Source organism: Mastomys coucha, unplaced genomic scaffold (assembly GCF_008632895.1).
Source record: "Mastomys coucha isolate ucsf_1 unplaced genomic scaffold, UCSF_Mcou_1 pScaffold1, whole genome shotgun sequence".
Classification (NCBI taxonomy): Eukaryota; Metazoa; Chordata; class Mammalia; order Rodentia; family Muridae; genus Mastomys; species Mastomys coucha.
In genome coordinates, this window is record NW_022196891.1 from 45,711,848 (window position 1) to 45,718,683 (window position 6,836).

The 6,836-nt window shown below is 38.8% G+C and overlaps 1 pseudogene; it reads left to right on the forward strand.

Annotated features, from left to right (window-relative positions):
* Nucleotides 1-2,902: 2,902 nt before the first annotated feature.
* On the forward strand, nt 2,903-4,504 carry LOC116096620 (annotated as a pseudogene).
* The last annotated feature ends 2,332 nt before the right edge of the window (nt 4,505-6,836 follow it).

Sequence of the window (6,836 nt, forward strand, 5' to 3'; positions counted from 1 at the left end):
AAGTAACACATACATACATGCACACGTACATACATACATACACACATACACACATACATACATACACACAGACATACATACACACATACACACATACATACATATATTACATACATACACACATACATACATACATACACACAGACATACATACACACATATACACATACATACATATATTACATACATACACACATACATACATGCATACATACATGCATAAACACATACATACATACACACACATACACACAGACATACATACATGCACACATACATACATATATTACATACATATACACATACATACATGCATTCATACATGCATAAACACATACATACATGCACACATACATACATACACACATACACACATACATACACACATACACACAAATATTACATACATGCACATGCATACATACATACACACATGCATACATACACACATACATACATGCATAAACACATACATACATGCACACATACACACATACACACATACATGCACACATACATACATACATACACACATATATACATGCATACATACATACACACATACATACATGCACACATACATACACACATGCATACATACACATATGTATACATGCATATACACACATACATACATACATACATACACACATACATACATACATGCTTTGAAGGTCGATTCCTTTTGTTAAATATCTGATAAAACTTAGCATAGTACTTACTGGCAACAAAATATGGTTTCTACCCTAAATAGTGCCCACCCTATGTTGGGTACTAGTTAGAAGGAATATTACACATATCCACTGGCAGTTAAGGTGCCAGGAGACAACTTCATGAAGCAAGGTACAGAGTCTGGGATACACTGTTTCTTAAGAACAGAGTAGTTAGGTTTTGCCAGGAGAAATATCAAGCTTCTACTTTAAGGTAGCTTAATGCAGAGTGACCTTCTCAGGCAGAGAGAAATAAAAGATTGTATTATCAATCTGGAAACCCAGCACTTGTGTAAGATTGCTTCTGTATAAAGTATGAAGTGTCAAGGAATCAAAACCGCTTAATGGTTCAAGACATCTTTAACATTATAAGAATTCCTCACTAACCCAGATTTAGAATTGCATCCTTCTCTCTTGAACTATGACATTCAACCAAAAAGTGTTCATCCAATGGATGTTGTGTGTTAGAAATATCTTAGACTGAGTTTTAGCAAAATCCCAAGTTAACAATGTGAAAGCTTGTCTTATACTTTGTTGAGGAATATCATGAGCACAGGAAGGAATTATTAAGATTCAGAATCAGACATCCAGACAGAAGGAGATCTCATGAGGGCACAACTCAAAGATATTGCAAAACTTGCTTGATTGTCAGAAGGTTTTGATAGAAAAAAATACTCATGCCATTTGCTGGGATTGTAATCTATAAATCAGGTATATGTTAGCCCCCTACAACTGATGTCAGTACACACAGATTTCCTATATGACTCCTACTCTTTTATATCCTTAGCCTTTCCTTCCTAAGTGTTCTGTCCATGGAATATTGTTTAGAACTGATGAACCTCAACCAGCACATCATTTTCACATATATTTCACTACCATTATAATTCTCTCTTAGTATTATATATAGTATTTTGAGAAATGTGTAATATGCATTTACTCTTATATCAACCAGAATATAGTTTCTATCCTGATATACACTTCTATTCCTCTTATTCTTGTGATTTTCCCTTATAAATATCAGACACTAATTAACCTGTTTGCTGTTGTTATAATTCTGCCACTTCATGAGTGTCATTCACACAGCATGTGGTACTTTTCAGGCTGATGTCTTACATGTGATTGTATGCACTTTAATTGCCACTGTATATTTTCCTCTGTTGTCAGTTCTTTCCTTCATTTTAAATAATAGTCCATGTCTAGACAGACCACAGGATACTTAACCCCTTGTATGTGGAGAGCTTCTCCATTTGCTTGCAAGTTCTGATGATGAATAACAAATTGCTCTTAACATCTTCATGCTGATTTGTGGTATAGTCACAAAATTTAAAATCCTTTGTGTTAATTCTAGGTTGTGTGGTTAAAATCCAGTACTTTAAGAATGTGCCAAACTATTTTCCAAGGCATCTTTTTTTCTGGTACTATTAACAAACTGAAGGCTTATTTTCATGCATTCTGGGCATTCTGGATTATGCTCCTCAAATGGGTATGTAGTAATGTAGCATTATCTTAATGTTGTTTTAATGCACCTTTCCTGATTGTGTATTAGAAGAAATAGCTTTCCACATTTTCATTAATTTATAAAATAATGTGGCTTAAAATAAACTCCCATAAATAATCAAATGTTCAGACACACACACACTTGCCAGCATGACCTTCACTGACCAAAGTTGTCTATGGAGGAAGTTTGTCCTTCATCCATTGTGACCAGGCAATAAATATTCTACCTCAAGCAATTCTAATTGACTTCAGGCAAAAGTGCTGAAGCTGGCCTTTTGGTCATGTACCCCAAATGGAATTTCCTTTTGTGAAAATGTAGAGAAAACCAAGTCTAACTCAGACAAGTTTTTTGAGATGGCTCTTGGTTCTGATCACCAAGGAAGATGGTTCAGCCTAGTCCAGTAAATTTCTCCAAACTGCCAGTGACACCAATCTAGAAACACTCCAGCCTTATCAGATACTCTTTTAATTTCATCCCTTGTGGTTCACCGTGATAACACTTCAAATCCAATAGCCTGGACATTGATGGGGGCGGCGGGGGGGGGAATCTACATATGTAACCTTAGCTTTAACCAAGCTTTAACCTTTAAAAAGGATGCTCTCAGCCAGACTGAATCTATCACTCTCTGGCTATTGCAACCAAGAATGCTGTAGTTCCAGCTGTCAATACATACTCCAACATACTTAAAACAGCCATGGACAATCTTCAAATTGAAGGTGAAAAGTCAACCTACTGGCACTCAGTGGAGGGTGCATTGAAGGTACACAGAAGAAAGGCTGTGTATGAAGCTTGCTGATCGATGTCCTTTCTCAAAGATAAAGAAGAGCTTGAAAAGGTAAAAAATATAAACCTCACATAGTTGCCACCGAGGGGGAAATTTCACATCATAATAGTTGATCTGGTTAACGCTGTCAAAAGGTTCAGAATGCTCAGTTGGATGCTAAGGTGGTGTCTCGGGATCATGAATTTGTCATCCAAGCATGGGATGAATTTAGAAAGGAGTCGGGAATTTCATTTTAGATGTGATTCCTAAAAGGAAATGCATGAGTATTTATGACATGGCGAACAAGTTTTCTACCAATTATCTGGTTGTTCATGCCTATTCTAACAAAAACCACCTCTACAGATAGCTAGTGCAACAGAAATCCACAAAGAAACACCACTTGAAGCTAGCCTTGCAGAGGCAAAAACTAGAAAAAAAGAGGACCTATGATTCTGTAGTGGCAAAGGCAGTGGAACACCACAGATGTGAATCAGGCTGAGCAGAACAGAGAGTGAGATGAAGGAAAGTGAGAGATGCCATGGAGAAGGAAATGTAGACCCAGCTTCACTGATGGGCAGATCCCCACACTGATGGTTTGCTAAGTGTCCTCAAGGTGCAAGACAAGACCTGATGTGAATAATTTGAGCAGTGCCCCTCTGAAAGCCTCTCTAAGCAAGAATTAGCATTTCTTTCTCACAGACAAGAACAAGTGGGCAACTTAAATGTAGACATAAACACTGCCTATGCCAGGATAAGCGAAGCTGTTTAGATTCATACTGTTGTTAAAAAAGTTAGCCCGAAAAGCCTACCAGCTCTGGCTTTCCATGGGACATTGAAGTACAGCACGAAAACCTCATCTATAGCAACATCTAATATCCCATTGTGGAAGGTAGTTGAGACTATCAGACTCAACTGTTCTGATAACGAAGTTGTCCAAGGATTTAACTGCAGACATTGCCCTAAAGTTCTTGACAGTAGGGGTAGACAATGAAGAGACCCTAAGGGCCTGTCTCAATCTATGCTGCTAGCCTCATGATACCAATGATTCATGAAACCAGAAATAGCATATACCAAGACCTCCTCTCCTATATGGTCCCTGCTTTAGTTCCTTCTTAAGCAACTGAACCACCAGAAGAGCTCTACCCTGAGTAATAGCACATATTTAAATCATTCCCCCATGCATCCTGTTGCATTCAGCGTGGTGACTTGGAGCTGGCAGCAAAATTTGTCAATCAGCTAAAATCGCTGGCCAGAAAGGTAGCACAGGACTGGCTGAAGCATGCCCAAACAATTCTAGAAACGAAACAAATAGTGGAGGTCCTGACTCCACATGCCAGAACCATAGGAATAGGAACTTTTCAAATGCAGCAAGAGTTGTGTAATGTCATCTCATATGCAAGAAAGTCAACTTTGGTGTTGGCACAGTTTGTCACAAGGGTGCCAGAATCATCTAAAAGTGAGCAGGTTCAAATCCTCTTTCAGAGATTAATACCTGTTGCATTTTCCTCCTGCATACTGCTATCAGAGCAGTGAAATCCAGGGGGATTTACTTGCAACTTGTGTAACGTTTCCTATTTTTCAGGTCTTATTGATCAAGCTTGTGTGCCACACTCACAGTAATGCTTGTGATAGCTACTATAGTTTCTGCCTTTGGAGCGAACTGAATTAAAAAACGCAGTGAAAGTGAATGTTAATACTTGTACGTACTTATATATTAGGTTGAGCATACCACCCTACTTTACTCCTCTATTCTTCCTTTCTCACTGCTCTCCTCTTTTGTCTTCTGTGCTACATAGATAGATTCACTTCTACTTTCAGGTCATAAGTGATTTTATGTGTCTATAGGTCTCTGAACCACGAATGAGAGAAAACACTACATTTGTCCTTACAAGACTGGCCTGATACATTAATGCGATGCAAAAATACTGTTTTTAATGTCTGTGGTAAGGCAAAACAGATGTGACTTGTTTTGGACACAGAGACAGTAATTTGAAAGTGAACTACAAAGTTAAAGGATACTGGAAAAAGAATGGAGTATTATAACCACACATAAGAATGTTTGAGAAGACAGCATAAATTCTGCCAGAGACATTCCATAGGAATCCCTTATTTTCACGTTCTTATAGTAATACCATCCTTCATACTTTAGCTTTGGACTGTCAGATGTGTGTTTACACTATATCACTATATATATTTATTCTCCTGTGGGGGGCTTGCACATGTACTATAACAAGCATATGGATATCAGAAGACAAATTCCATAACTTGATAGTCTTCCCCTTGTTTTGAGGCAGAGTCTCTTTTTAAAAAGAATTTTCCTTATGAAGATTTTATACATATAAACAAAGTATTTTGATCATATCTACCCCACATGTTTCTCTCCCAGCCTGATCACTCATTTTTAAAAACCTCCTTGTCTAGTCAGTGTTTCCATTATGTGCATGAGTGTAGGTACATATACTAGACCATGGACAACCTAGCAGAGGCCATCTACCTGAAGGCATTGATTCTTTCTCTTCCAGACGTTATCATCTACCAATGTGCCTCCTCTAGAGTGATACCCTCATGAACCCCTCCTCCAGCCATGTGGAAACTTTGCTTGGCTTACTTTAGTGCAAGCAATTTTCAGCACTGTAAGTCCATGTGTGTGGCAGCCTTTCTTTTTCAAGAAAACACTGACTTGCAGCAACCCTCCCAACCTCAGGCTCTTGCAATCTTTCTGCTCCATCTCTTTCCTATCCCCTGAGCCTGGGTGGTAGATAGTGTGATACAGATGTCCCATTTAGCATCGGATGATCTTTCATCACTTCACTGCACTTTGACCAGTTAAAAATCCTTTTATTAACCGCTGCCTCTTCCAAAATACGTTTTTCTGATGAGAGGTCAAAGCGCAATTAATCTATTGTTATAAAGACAAATAATTAGACAATGGTTTGACACTATGACCATTAAACAAATCAATGGGACTAGGTTAACCTGTAGCCCTATTACTTCCCCTACCACATGTTCTTGGTAATTTAGAACAAAGTTCTAGTCTGTAGAGTGAGTGATATCCAAACATAAAGTAAATGGTTACCTTTGTAACACCAATTACATTGGTCCTATCTTTACAAGGCCGCCACTATTGTAGCCTGTAGGGTTCACAGCTGGGCAATACATTACTCCCATTGCAACCAGTATAGCAATTTTCAGAGTTATGGACAGAAGACAGTAGTGAAGACATTTCCAAGCCTGTACCATGTTGACTTTACCATAATTATGTTACTCAAGCATGGGGTGTATTATCAAGTACTAGTGAGTAATCAAGAACAATGACAATATTCTATATTATTCTGGTGATCAATGTGATCTTCCCTCCTGACCAAGAACTGTAAAGGTGCTGTCCCACAAATCATACTAGACTTTATGCAATAATCTGTTGTACATCACCATCTGTCTATTTGCTTGAGCTTTCTGTCTGTCTCTGTGCGTCTTTGTCTGGGTCATCTTTGTCAGTACCTCTGTGTTTTTCTATCTGACTGTATTTGTGTCATCTGTACCTGTGTCTCTGTGTGTATGTCCACGTGTGTCATCTGTGCCAATCTGTGTCTCTGTGCGTGTCATCTGTGTCTGTATGTGTGTCTGTGTCTATGTGTGTATCTCTGTCTCTCTCTCTGTCAGTGGTCCCCTCTGTGTGGTGTGTGTGTGTGTGTGTGAGAGAGAGAGAGAGAGAGAGAGAGAGAGAGAGAGAGAGAAAGAGAGAGAGAGGGGGGGAGGGAGGGAGGGAGGGAGGGAGGGAGAGAGAGAGAGAGAGATCTATGTCAATACCTCGGTCTTTGCTTGTGTCTGAGCTTGTGTTGTGTCTGTATCTGGTTTGTCCCTTCCT